Raw genomic sequence first — 14,963 nt, forward strand, 5'->3', positions numbered from 1 at the left:
GCCTGGAGAGCACACCATGAACTTGAAGACTATATGAGTAGTTTGCACTTTAAAGCGATTGGGGTGTTACCAATAGTTTTTGAATTAGGGAGTAACATGATTACAGTGGTATTTTACAGAGAGAAAACAAAACTATTCTGGCTATATTAATGTATCCTCTTTAAATTTATCAACTTGATCTTTTTCTTCTGTCTCCCATTCCCCTGACTGATTTTGTAATCACAGATGGAATAACCCAATTCCGTGTATAAATTATACAATACTAAGCCGCAAATCCACGCACTACCAAAAAATAATTTAGAAGTAATTTTGTCATAAAAATTATTTCAATGCAGTTGTCACAACTAATACCTGTTATTACATTTATACACTATAACTTGTCAGAGGAAAAATTTAAACAGGAAAACGTGGGCTGCAGAGAACTCCATTAAAATGAACTATAAATCTAGGGTGAAGGAAAAGCTGATTCAAAATTAAGAAAGAAGAGAGGCAGGCTGTACCCAGATGTCACGTTAAATCTTCCAAAGAGGAAGTAAACACTGATGGCTTGCAACTCACCTCAAGCCATAAATAACTGACTATTTCAATGCATCTGAATGTGTGGCAGGTGTTTACAAAAGGCAGTGTTGTGGTGGGAATGAAGGGAGCTGCTTGGCGGCTGAGCGCTGTCTGTCTCTGCTGCTCTCCAGCTTGGTGACTGAGCAATTATCCTCATCTCTGGGCCCTGGTTTCTTCACCTCTAAATAGGCGTAAGTGTTGCATAATTAATACGCCCAGCACACTGGCTAACAGTGTCCAGCATATTACTCGTCACATAACAGACCTCCCTAAGGACACGACGCACCCTCCCACCACCTTCTCTACTCTGGCCGTCAACGTCTTTAGCTGTAAAGTTGTAGACACCACCACCAACCTCACAGTGCTGCTTTGAGGAAGGGAGGGACCTAAACACTGAGTAACACCCAAGAGGCCGTCACTGCACCGGGTCCTTTCACACATCATATAAGGCAAGTTGTTAGATGCAATTATTCCTGTTTCATCCTACAGTTTTGGCCACTAAAAGAACACAACCTATATTTTCATACCTGGTTAGAATCACATGTATCTACCTTTTTCTTCAGTGGTTTCTAAAATGAGCAGAACACCATGATTAAATGGTTCCTCATAGAGTTCTTATGCACAAAAGAGCTCAGAAAACTCTTAATTCATCTTAGTAAATAAAATACGGTAACAACAACTTGTGTTTACTGAGTGCTTACTTTCTGCCAGGCACCCTCCAGGGGCTTACACACAGTGACCTGCCTGATGTCCACAAAGAGTGGTGAGGCCCATTCCTTTATTCCTGCCACTTGATGGGTAGGAAAACTGAGGTAGAATTCATGACATGCTTGAGGGTACTCTGCCTGTTAGTAGCAGAGCTGGGATTGAGACATGGAATCCCATGCCTTGTTGGGACATGGAATGAAAAGCAGATAATATCCAAAACTGTGATCTACATTCTTCTTTTTAACAAAATTGAAAGCAAGTGAAGCATTAGATTTCTAATGTGTCTAAAATATCTCTGATTTCAAAAGAACAAATTGTGTACCATGCAGCAAGAAAAACAAACAAAAAACCTAGCTCATCATCCTTAATCAGAAGTGTTTGGTTTTAACTAAATTTTATTTAAAATTTACTTTATAAAGAATCTCTGTAATGTGGAGATAAGTGACCCCTGGAAGGATCCCGAATCTGCTGTTCACACGGCTTTCCCCCTCACGGTCAGTACCTGCGGTCAAGCCTTAGGCCTCACAGGCATGGAAACAGCGACCAACGTTACAGTTCTTAGATATACTTTACCTTTCCTTATTATTTTCTAACCAGACTTATTAAGACCTAATCTACATACGGTAAAATTCACCTGTTTCAAGTGTGCAATTTGATGATTTTTAGTATATTTAGGGTTGTACCGCTATCACCACAATCTAACTGAAGCATATTTCCATAACTCTAAGAAACCCTTGTGCCATGTGCAGTTACTGCCTGTTGCCATCCCTTCCTCCAGAGCCCTAGGCAACCACTTTTAACTGACTTTCTGTCTCTATCGATTTGCTTGTTCTGGACGTTTCATATAAATGAAATCATACAGTGTGTTCTTTTGTGTGGGGCTCCTTCAACTTAGCATAATGTTTTTGAGGTCTCTCTATGGTGTAGTTTGTATCAGTACTTTGTTCCTTGTCATTGCTGAATAATATTCCACTGTATGGATATGCCACTTTTGTTTTTCAGTTCACCAGTTGATTGACATTTGAGTTGTTTCCACATTTTGATTATTGTGAATAATGCTCCAATGAACATTTGTGTTTATGTGGACATATGTTTTTATTTCTCTTGGGTAGATAAGTATTAGTGGAATTGCTGAGTCATATTGTAAGTCTGTGTTTGATTTTTTAAGAAACTGCCAAACTGTTTTCCAAAGTGGCTGCCCCATTTGACATTCCCACAAGCAATGTATGAGGATTCCATTCTCTTCATGTCTTTACAATTACTTGTTATTTTCAGTCCTTTTGACTATAGCCATCGTAGTGGGTGGGAAGTGGTTTGAATTTGTATTTCCCTAATGACTAATGATGCTGAGCGTCTTTTCGCCTGCTCATGGGTCGTTTTTATACATCCTCTGGAAAAATGTCTGTTCAAATGCTTTGTCCATTTATTACTTCATTACATAGCTGTAGATGTTCCTTATATATTCTGAATAACAGTCCCTTATGGGGTATATGATTTTCAAATATTTGTCTCCCCATCTGTGGGTTGTCATTTCACTTTCTTGATAATTTTTTTGAAGTGCAAAAGTTTTCAATTTTGATTAAGTGCAATTTATCAATTTTTTGTTTCATTGTTTATGCTTTTAATGTTGCATCTAAGAAATTACTGCCTAACCCAAAATCACGAGTATTTACTCCTATGTGTGCCTTTATTATTATTATTATTATTTTAATATTAAGTGATGTAGGAGCCAGAGCTCTTTAGAAATTTGGAAGATGTGGAAGTGAAACTATATAATGACAGAAAGAGAATGCAGACACAGCCACTTAATATTATGTACAGAGAAAAACTATACCATCTATTTTGCTATGTGAAAGTGTATAAAATGAAAAACATCTCCTTTAAAATCACTTGTAGGCAGCGAGCTCAGATCTCAGCAAGACTGAATCAAGAAGACTGGTGAAAGAAAAGCTAATCAAGAAGGAATCTGAAAAGCAAGGACGTGTCCAGTCCTCACTCAGACTGTAGCTGGACACAGCATGAGGGGTGAGAGGTGGAACGTGTAAGAGACCCCACTTTCTGAAAAGGGTAAGAGCAGAAAACAGAAACCAATTTAGAAACGTACTTGGAGACACTGAAGTTTAAGTAAAGGGATCTACTTAAATGTTACTAATATTAAAGAATAAATTTGTAATTCTCTCCTTAACGTGAAGTGGGAATATGGTTGCCTTCCATGACCAACAAGAATAAATGTGTTTTACTGATCCACAGAGAATTAACTAAGAAGTCTCATCTAGAATATATCATCAATTCCCTCTGTAAGACTTTGTCATGGAGTCTATTCCCACAACCATTTGATTGAATGCTACTAATAATCTACTTGTTGCCAAATCCATCGTCTCGTACTCTTTGATGAGTAAGAAAAGATAACAAGAAATATGAGACAAATGTCTGTCAATTGAGAAAGCTGTTGAATTTCAAAGCATAAAAATAAAGGCTCTATTTATAGACACTAAGTTCTAGATGTTTGACAGTCTAAAAGAACTTTGACAACTTCCTTTTTATAGATGAGACTGGTTGGACAGACTATAGACTACTTATTACACAATTTCCCATGGAAGCTTCATGACCCTGTATTATTCTAGGTTTTCGGATGTCATACCTATGTTTCTTCTCTTTAATAATACCATACGATTTTCAGGACAGTGACTTTTTTCCTCCTGATTCTTCAACATCCAACAGAGTGTTTGGCTCAGAAAGCATTTGTTGAGTATCATATTTTAGCTACCTATAAAAAGTCAGCCTGGGGGCCGGCCTGGTGGCATATCGGTTAAGTTCGCGCCCTCTGCTTTGGTGGACCAGGGTTCTCGGGTTCAGATCCTGGGCAAGGACCAAAGCACCGCTTGTCAAGCCATGCTGTAGTGGCGTCCCATATTAAGTAGAGGAAGATGGACACAGATGTTAGCCCAGGGCCAATCTTCCTCAGCAAAAAAGAGGAGGATTGGCAACAGATGTTAGCTCAGGGCTAATCTACTTTGCAAAAACAAAAACAAAAAAAAAACCCTCAGCCTGTTGTTTCTTTGGAACTAAAATGTCTATGTCCAAAAATCTCTTGTTCACTTTTAGATTTTTCAGCTTTTGTCCTCTCTTACTTCACCATCTGTTACCTACTTGTTGCTCTTTTTTATTTCAGAGATAAAGAATTCTAAAACTAATTAGAAATTTAAAATACTTTTTTAAAATACTATGAATTACACAGGAAGAAAAGTGGTTATCTTTGGAAGAACAAATCCTCAAAAAAATTTTCTGGTCTAGATGGTTGGGTTTGGATCATCATCTTGCCATTGTTTCTTTTTTTTTTTTTTTTTTTTTTTGGTGAGGAAGATCAGCCCTGAGCTAACATCCATGCTAATCCGCCTCTTTTTGCTGAGGAAACCAGCTCTGAGCTAACATCTATTGCCAATCCTCCTCCTTTTTGTCCCCCAAAGCCCCAGTAGATAGCTGTATGTCGTAGTTACACAGCCTTCGAGTTGCTGTATGTGGGACGCGGCCTCAGCGTCGCCCGAGAAGCGGTGCGTCGGTGCAGGCCCGGGATCCGAACCCGGGTCGCCAGTAGCGGAGCGCGCGCACTTAACCGCTAAGCCACGGGGCGGGCCCTTGCCATTGTTTCTTTTGCACACGATCAACCTCAGGAGAAAGTGGGGTGCGTGGACACCACGCATGGCACTGCATTCTTCCACGGCTCGCTGAATTCAGCTCTGTCCATATGCTTTGCATTCTGCTGCTGTTACTGGCAGCACAAAACCCTGGGAGCCGAGGGAAAAGCACATGAGAACCTTCTGGTCTTCCAGGTTACGCTGACATCATCTCCCTCTACACCAATCCCATCTGAACTTAGTCACACTGCAGACCATGTGCTATCACAGAAGAAACCATATTCAGAACGGATTACAATGGAGAACATCGATAGCTTCACCATTAGAATTATTTCTTAATTTAGGTTCCTTCCTCCTTTTCCGTTAAACACACTTAAAAGTTGAAAATGCACATTTTACTCTTTACTAAATTAAATCCAATTATAGTTAGCAGCTTATAGGTCATGGTACAGACAGTGCTGCTTCCAGTTACAAGCAGAAGCAACCTCAAGGTCACTCGCACATCTCCCACGCAATTTCAGCACGGGTGCAAAGTTTCTTCTCTTTTCATCTCCATCGACATTAATACAAAATTAAAAATAACATGGGGCGACTAGTATAGCCTTTCATTTTCAACAGTTATATTTTAGGACTGAGGGATTAACTCAAGTCCAGTATCATTTAAAATAGGTAGAAAATGGCCCTTTCCCTAATCATTCTCAAGAGAAAAGTCTTTTGTCCACTTTACAAGAAATTTTTGTTGATTAAAACCTGCTCACGGAGTCCAGGTTGATGTTACTCTCCAAGCTGTTGTCTGAAGTGCATTAACTTGCTGCAAAGCACCACAGCCAGAGAAAATGCTTTGTTTTCTGTGAGTTGCCCTAATTTGGTCTAATGAGGAGTTGATCCTTTCCTGCAGCTCTGTTCCTGGGGTTGCTGAAGGTTTGATTTACTCATCCCAGTAAAAGTCTCTGCTTGTTCACCTCCTTCTCTGAACAAAGACTGATTTTCATATGAAAAGGGAGCGTGAATGTTTTCCCCTGGGCCTTGGAGCTGGCTTCTCCCGGAGAAGCGGGCTGTTGCTTTACTTTTTGTCATCTTTCATCACATGAATGTTTCAAAAGGCAGCAGCAATCGTAGTAGTCAAGTCGGTCTCTGCTTTCATGAAGAGGGTGCTGAAAACGAATTTTAAACAATTTTAGCAAGGTTTGCTGGCACACGAGTCTGGATTATAGCATTTAGAGATACGCACTTTTTCATAGGATAGTCGAGACGTAGTCTCTTCCCTTCGATATACCAAGACCTGAGCGCTCATTGTTGGTTTGGTCTCCCAGTTACAGCTGATAACATCAAACATTTAAACCTGAGGGCGGCTGAATACAGCTCCAAGCAGCTTCAGGCTGAGCGATGTTATCGATGGTTACAAGAGTAACAGAACTCCAGGGCCTGGACTCCGTCTTGGCTTGTAAAATGCCTTTCAGTTCTCTCTCTAAAATGTTTTTATGTAGAAAGTAGCTTGGCATCACTATGTTACTAAACACTAGGAATCTTTTTGAAAGGGAGCAAACAATTTTGAAACATTGAAGATATGGTGATAAAATGGAGACATGCAAAATCCTATTTGCGTGTTGAAAATCACTCTGACTTTTCACTTGTATGTATAGATTAACAACAAATTCCAGGCGTTCTGAACAACTCTTAAGTACCTGTGTGCAAGCGCTTTAAAATGTGAGGGAATTCTTTACCCCTTTGATAAAGCTGTGTCTGGTGATTTATGGATCATTTTGCACAGCCTGGCTACACAAAACAGGTTAATTCCAGAGCACAGGGCAGCTGAAAGGAGGGAGTCGAGGAGGCTGAGAGCTTTTTCAGGAGTGCCTGGCTTCTTCTTTCCTGAGGGTCTGTACCCAGAAGCCTTGAGAAAGCCAGATGACATGGGAGAAAATGAGAATATGCATCCTAGGGCTCTAATTTGTTTCCAGAGCCCCCCTCCCACCTGACTCCCAGCAAGACCTGCCATTCTGCATCAGGACCAGCAGCAGACAGCTAGCTGCTAGAGGGCGGGCTATGGGCCAGCCACACAGAGAAAAGGCTAAAAAATAAACTTTGAGAAACCTTTCTTTAAAATATGACTTCCCAGAACACATACATTTTCCCAGAAAAAAAATGATTAGCAACTTAATGTTCAACTATATTAATTCGAGTGATGTTAAGATATTTAAGTTTATATAATGTTCACATATAATGGAGTACCAGGAAGGATAACAATGGGGAAAGCAGAAAATGATGAAAACCAGCTTTTCTTGATGCAGTTCTGACCTGGAGCAGGGTTCAGCCCCAGTGGTTACCATATACATATGCTACCGCCCAAAAAGGGGGTCATCAGCTCACCACAAGACATACCAGTAGTCAAGAGACAAGGAGATAGCAGAGAAAGGACTTTTTATTACAGCTTGCTAGCAAGAGGGAAGATGGCTGACTAATGTCCGAAAAAACCTTCTTACAGAACAAAGATAACTGGTCAGTTATACACGGGGCTGGTCTCCGGGTGGGGGAGGCATCTGGTCTCTGGGCGGAGGCATACATTTACTCTCAGTGAGGGGCATCCATCTGATCTCCAGGTGGAGGCATCCATCTGGTCTTAGTTCTTGACAGCCTTTGGTTTTGCTGGATATGCATCAGACACCAGAGCAACGCCCTGTACCCTTATCTTTCAGTCGTCATTGATGATGGCTATCAGCAGACTCTCTGTTCAGGGGTCACCACATTTCTAAGGAACTCAAGAGAACAAAGTTATCAACTTACAGTGACTGGGAGGGGCCATAAAATCCACAGAGCATGTCTGGGCTAGTTAATCAGAGGCCATTCAAAGTTACAATAGGGTTTCTTTTCTACAGTATGGCTTCCCTCAACCTTGTGTTGAGCTGGTATCACATACACTGGATTAGAAAAGAAAAAATATAAAGAAAAAAGAATACCCCATTTAAAAATGTTTTATTTTAAAATATTACTAAACTAGGGGCCAGCCCGGTGGTGTAGGGGTTGGGTGCACGCTCCACTGCGGTGGCCCGGGGTTCGGATCCCGGGCGTGCACTGGTGCACTGCTGGTCGGGCCATGCTGTGGCGGCATCCCATATAGAGTGGAGGAAGATGGGCACTGATGTTAGCCCAGGGCCAGTCGTCCTCAGAGAAAAAAAAAAAAAAAGAGGAGGATTGGCAGATGTTAGCTCTGGGCTGATGTTCCTCACAAAAAAAAAAATTACTAAACTAAGATCTTACTAAAGTAATCAAACATGACTAAGTATTTAGAAGGCTTTCAAATTCCATCTAACTTCCTTCAGCTCTGATGTGATTCCCTGTATTTGTTTCATTTTTATTCCTTTTCATTTGGGTTTGAATAGGAAAACAGATGATTAAAATTATATCATTATAACTCAAAATATCAAGATGAAAATAAAAGTTTGAAACTAATATTTATCAAAAGTTAACCTTTTGGGGTTAGGCCAGTTTACTTTAGGCAAAGTGCACAGAAAATTCATCTGTGCAACGATCAAAGGCATTATCATATCTCAAATCCCTGAAGTCTCTCTTGCCTCTTGCAGCAAGGTGCATTAGCCGATCATAGTATTATTTCCAGATAGGAAAATGGAAGAGAAAATGCTGAGCATGACACAGAGAGAGGAGCTTAATAGACTGTGTACAGACATTAGCCTTATGACTCACCATTGATTTGCAGAGCACCACTGCCAACTCCATCTCAGTGAGCCCATCATTAACACTTCCTCTGATCCCTCCAGCCTTTTCTCCTCTCAAATTATCTTACAAGCTTTCCAAGTAGATGCTTTAACTTAATATTTCCTCAAGGATGAGAATTTAAGCAGGTTCAAGACAAACCAATTTGACGTCTCATCTTCTTGGCTGATTTCAGCAAAATATTAAGATCAAGATTTTGTCTTGTTTATAGAGTCTCTATCTCTGCTAACATAGAAAACCAACTAATACTGAGTCCTTAAAGGGCTGAGAGGAAAATAAAGAAAAATAAAGCCCTTTCCTTGTCCTTAAGTAACAACAAATTTCTTGCAAATTTTTTAAAGTTTTTGTGATCTTTTTTTAAATAAATAAGTTAGGTAACACTAGGCTAAAATGTATCAAACACACAAAAGTGTTAACAACTGGTAATAAATTAATTTCATCTAGTTATCAAAATTGCTTCCCCCCTCTTGTTTTCTACCAGCTATTAACATGAGAATCAGAGAGACGACTGGCACAAACGTTTTTTCTGCATGAATAAGCAACTGATAGTTTTCTATTACTCTCGATCAAGGCTAGAAATGAAATAGATTACAATCACCAAATTTAAACATTCATTGCAATTTGCATGGTGCTGTCTCATTCTGCTTTCGTGCTGTTAGGTAGATTCTGTAAAGACATCACTTACAAGCATTGTGCAAACATGCTTTCAACTACAGCGTTGCTTGGTGTGGCGTAGACGATTTGCATCACCTCTAAATGAAGCGTACACAAACTAAAAAGACATTGATGATCTGAAATATAAAAAGAAGTAATAAGAAACTTCTACAGACTGCTCTTTATAAGTTCTCTAAACACTAATGCTATTTCAGAAATAGCTGGAAAGAAGTCTATTTAAAATGGCTTCTACTAGAATAAAAAATTAATATTTCATAATTTATTCACTTTCACATTTTCAGGTTGAGACACAGAGGGAGTTTTCCAGCGTTTCATCAGCAATGTCCTGTGCATGCTCACCTGGCCCTCTAGATGAAATCTGAGCCTAAGGCGCTTTGTCATCCCGGTTCCTCCTCCTCCAGAAGCCCTCATGGCTTGGTTCTCCTCCCGTTCGACCAGCTCAGGACCCGACCAGGCTCAGCGGTTTCATATGCGCCAGGACACGTCCCTCGTCCTCCTCCTTCACTGCAGTCACTTTCACTAGCACTGCCTTTCCCTCCACCCCTCGCCCTTCCCTACAGCTCGCCTACGTCACCTCCTGAGCTCCAAGCTTAGCACAGTCCGGTGTCCTGGGACCCGGCGTCCTCCTGGAGGAAGCACGGCCAGGCGGCTGGGCCCTGCTCCAGACGCCCACGCACAGCTGGCCGGCAGCGCTGCCCGGCCGGCTAGTCACGTGCTCGCCGTAAGTGGGCTCTGGCACCCCTCACCGTGGCCAGTCACGGCCGTCGGGACGCTGTCCAGCTGCCCTGTGCTTTCCGTGCTGCCCTCACACCCACTCCCTTGCTCCAGCAGCACCCTTCTCCCCTATGTCACGGAGAAATGGAAGCTGGCCGGGTGTTTTCCCTTCTCATCTCCAAGGCTCGTGCGTCTCTCTCTCTCTCTTGTAGATGGTCTTTTCTACTTGCCTAAGGTCTCTTAGGGAGTTTCATCAGCGTCTTCTCCCTGTGCTGTGTCTTCAGTTTCTTTCTTCTGTGTCCCCACATTCCATCTGCACATTCTGTCTCCCTTCAACAGACTGCTGTCTGGTTTCTGCCCCACTCCTCCTGAGGTGGCCAACGGTCACCTACTATTGCTCCTCACAAACTCTAATTGTATCAGTTGACATCCTGATACTCTTTGACATAGTCGATCCTTCCATTCCTCCTGGAATTCTCTCTTCTCCTCCCTCCGTCCCCATACAGTTTCACGGTCCCCTCTTGGATTTCAGAACTTTCCATTTCAGTCTTCTCCCTGGTCCTCTTTTCTTCTTCTTCTCCTACGTGGCTGTGGTCTTACAGGGAACTGAAGTAGTTGAGCCGGAGAGTAGAACTCCAGAGCCCCGCTGCACAGGCTCCTTATTACGTAACGGCTAAACTCACTGGCTTCGGCGTCAAACAAAAAAGGGTTCAAATCCCAGCTTCGGCACTTACTAGACGAATGCTTTGGGGCAGGTTATTCAGCCTTTTTGAGAGCTGGTTTTCTCATGTGTAGAATGTAGGTAATAATGCCTTCCAGATAGAGTTGCTGTGAGGAATAACTCTGGTAATAAATGCAAAGTGTTTGTGAATAGTAACTTTCCAAGAAATGATGTTATTATTTTATTGGTTTTATGTTTCCTCAAGTATTTATCATTGTTTTAGAGTCAACCATGAGACAAAACAGTCAGGTAGGGAGCCATTTAGGACAGCATTATACTAGGAAGGGAGAGAGAGACATTCTTGCTACAGTCCAAATGAACCAATTTAACCATTATCTGAGCTATTTACCTTTAGCCTCATCCTTCATTAAGTTGAAGAGGCTTGTGTTCTTTTGAGAGCCGCATTGACTTGAATGCACCCCCAGCACTGTTAACCAGAGCTCCTCACGGTCTTCTCCATCTTAACCTGACTCCGCACAGACCAGTGACCCCAGATTTGCAGCTTCCAAAGCATATTAACACATTATCTCATTATCTTTAAGACTATCTTTGAACACCAAAGATGGAAATATTGGTTAATAATCTATTAAGCAAGTCAGAACGTTGCTAATTTTGTGGAGGGTTTCTCTACCTATGGGCTTGTAATTCAAAGAAAGAACAAAGAGTCTGTCAACTGTTTAAAGCTCTTGATAAAGGATTTTTTTTTTAAAAAAAGGTAAAACCATAATTGTCATGCAAATATAAAGCAAATGTGTATCAAATATTTTATTTAACTCAGTAGATAATGAAGGAACCATTAAGATGTTACAATCCAGTCAGAGAAGAATCCTCAGAACACACACGTGGAGGTCCTCAGGAGCATATGCACATGAATATGCAGACAGATGTGAGACTAGCGGTGTCCACCCGGCAAGAATGAATGAAGTTCCACACACACAATTCATTTGTATTTCTATGGATAAAAAATGTTTTGTATTATTATTAGAGTTGTAAAATAGTTTGTAGACAATGAAAGGGAAAGATGACCCTAACAAAACACTCAGTCATTCTTTTACCCATTTCAAAGTTTTTCACATTTTTCCTGACAGTTTATCTCAAGAAAGATCCCAACTGTACATTTTATGTCTTGATACTGTACACAGACAGATAAGTTCTACTCAACCGAGACAGATTTAGAGTGTGTTAAGGGTTCCAAAATAATATACAGTAGTCAGAGTCTGACTAGGTTAGGGAATGCCTGATTTCTGCTCCTAGAGCCGGGTCTTTGAACGCTACGTGTCCCCATTACCTTACACGTAAAATGACAGTTAGGTTTGTTCTGTTCTAAGATTTTAGACTAGACGGCAGAAATTACAGAAGCAGGAAAAGTAAGATTCACCACTTTAGGATGTAATAGAACAGGATATTGACTGTTTGACTTACGTTCCCCCTCATTCTTCCTCTCCATCATGCTTCTGGGTTGCATTATAAAGCTGGATACAGGACCTCAGTGGGAAGGAGAGGGATGGGTGCTGGCACTGTGTACACCGAGCTTGAGAGAGAATCGTCCTGGCATTTCCGTGACGAGCTCACAATGGAATCATTGTCAGACCTCCCTTCGCTTTGACCCTGATGCTGAGCATGGAGTCAGGGCACACACCCTGCAGCACGTCCAGCTGGAGCCCTTTGAGGAAAGGGTAGTGATGTCAGCTCTGGCCTCTGTTCTGGGACAACGACGCCTGCGCCTAGTGAATTACACGAAGATGGACTGCAACCCTCAGTCTGTGTTTACAAAGACATCAGCAGTGAACTCACATACTTTTTAGTGAAGGAAAACCACGGCCACTTTCTTCATTGTGACAAAAGAATCGATTTCTTTTAAATCATGGGTAATTTAGAAAATACATAATATAACATGAGACCCCCCTCCTTTTCTAGTTCATCAATATCACAAGAGCATATGGAAAGGCTGTTTTGCCTTTATTTCCATAAGCTACAGCCCTTTGTCACTGGAGCTATAGGTGTAAACATCAGTCATTATGTCGGCCTTTAGAGAATTTTACAACTTTCATTTTAATAATAGTATAGAGAATAACAAAGATTTTAGTTCTAGAAGTTATCTGGGTCAGGCTGTCCTAAAATTCTGATAGCGCTCCTGGCTCCTCTCAAGAGGCTCCATCTTTTCTCAAAGAACAAAGTTGATGTCTGATTTCGCCATCCCTAAATGGCAACAGTAGTGATTAAACAGAACTGTTTTCAATCCCTTTATAAACTTTTCAATTCAAACTGCTCCTTCAAAGGGGTAACTAATCACTGTTTCTTTTGCAATCATACCCATTGGGCATGGCTGTTAAAAGTAAAGTTAAGGCATTTAGGTGCATGTTTGAGGAGACTCCCAAGGTAAAACAGAGGAAGGACTTATAGTAGAGACCTCAATCTGGTAGAGTTTGAGCTCATTTAAATATCTGTAAGCCAAGTCTTACCCTTTTCATGAAAAAAAATTCCTATCATTTGAGACTATTGCCATTTACTACCTGTTTCTTTAAAAGATAGATGTGCAAGCATGTAATTGAAAACAAAGTCAGACGTACTTGGAAATACATTGTTTCCCTAAGTACATATATACACAAAGCCTCAGAGAAAAAGGAACTTGCTCAGTGTTGTTGAACTTGGACCGGGAAAAAAATGTTGGAAAGAGAGAGAGCTGTCAGTGAACGTAAGTGGAAGCGTTTAGCTTCCAATTATTATAGAGCTGACGAACTAAAAACCTGCTCTCAGGTTCAGTTCCACCAAAACCCAGGCAGTCTCCAGCGTTTTCTCACTAATCCTTGCCTTTCATAATAACAGATAACATCTGATGAGTTTGATACATGCCAGACACTGAGCTAAGTCTTCTAAAAGCATTAATTATTTCTAATCTTTAACAACAATTTATGAGGCAAGTACTGTTGTTATCAGTCCCTTTTCAGGGATAAGGAAATTAAGAATGTGAGAGGTTAAAACTTGCCCCAGAGTCACGAGCCGCAGGGATCCACCACAAGCGTTCTCTCTCCTGTGCGTTACCAAAAGGGCTGGAAATGCATCTTGGGCTCTGTAGCAACTTCTTCCACTCCCTCCACATTTCTCCTTAGGGTTCCCAGGGCACGCACCTTAATCTCTTTGTCTTGTTTAAAGGTTTTATCACACTCTCTTTACCTCAAAAATTCCAATAAACGTTGCCTGCAAAGGCCCTTTTCCGGGTCCTCCTGGTGTTTGCTCTATGCCTCTGACTACACCAATTTTTAGATAACACTGTCTTTGTCCTTAACTTACGTATCTTTTCCTCCTTTACTGACATGAAATCCTTTTGCTATTCTTTTGGTCTGATTCAACAGGGACCCAGTGAAACCACAAAATAATAAGTGATGAGGCTGCAGGGACGGTGTTAAGTGAGACATGGTTTGTCAGGATGTTTTACACTTGTTGCTGAGGTCATATCTTAATTGTTTAAAATCTTAAGCCATAGGAAAGAAAATAATCGTTATAGCAAACACAAAAATAACGACATTTTTATCTGAAAAGAACCAAATTCCCTTCATTTTCTCTCCTCAGCCCTTTATTTCTTGGATAGATAATAAAGGGAGCAGATTTTTCCCTCCCAGAAGCTCCTCAAATGTGAGCTTTTTTCCAGCTGTGTGGGCCTTCTATTGAATTTCGAGAAGGGAGAGCTGAAGCTTTATCAGTAACATCTTAATTCTCCTGACCTCTCTCTGATTAGGTAACAACTTCCAGGATGAAAATAGGATCTGGGCATCTAGTGTAAGGGAGGTGGGAGCTTCCACTACTGTAGTGACCCTCAATTAGATCACACACGTTTATTAAACCAACACACACACACACACAGCCTTCCATGAGGCTTTTCACCATTTTCACTCTTCTGTTTTTAATAAACATTTTTTAAGGACTCATTATTTTCTCCTCTTTAGGGCTGAGATCATGCCTTACTTAATCATAAAGATAATCCGCCCTTAAGGAGCACACAGTTTGGTGGAAGAAAGTGAAACTGACTGGGAACTTCTAAATATAATGTAATGTCCACGGTGGTATTTTTGAACCGTCATGTTGGAGCTGGTGAAACTCAGGAGACCCAACGCAGAGTGAGAAGAAATCATGCTATTCCTCTCACCCTGGGCCCCTGCCTGGACCATATAACAGTGTAACCCGTTTCCTCCCAGGGCAGCTAAATAATTTGTGGGGCCCAG

At 41.1% G+C, this 14,963-nt stretch overlaps 1 long non-coding RNA gene across 1 annotated transcript; it reads right to left on the bottom strand.

The window, feature by feature from the left end:
* Positions 1-7,289: 7,289 nt before the first annotated feature.
* On the bottom strand, positions 7,290-12,323 carry LOC131410651 (uncharacterized). The gene is made up of 3 exons (XR_009221373.1): positions 12,166-12,323; positions 9,319-9,424; positions 7,290-7,650 (listed from the first exon to the last, which is right to left on the bottom strand). It is a non-coding gene; the product is annotated as an uncharacterized LOC131410651 (long non-coding RNA).
* Positions 12,324-14,963: the final 2,640 nt, after the last annotated feature.

Source organism: Diceros bicornis, chromosome 2 (assembly GCF_020826845.1).
Source record: "Diceros bicornis minor isolate mBicDic1 chromosome 2, mDicBic1.mat.cur, whole genome shotgun sequence".
Classification (NCBI taxonomy): Eukaryota; Metazoa; Chordata; class Mammalia; order Perissodactyla; family Rhinocerotidae; genus Diceros; species Diceros bicornis.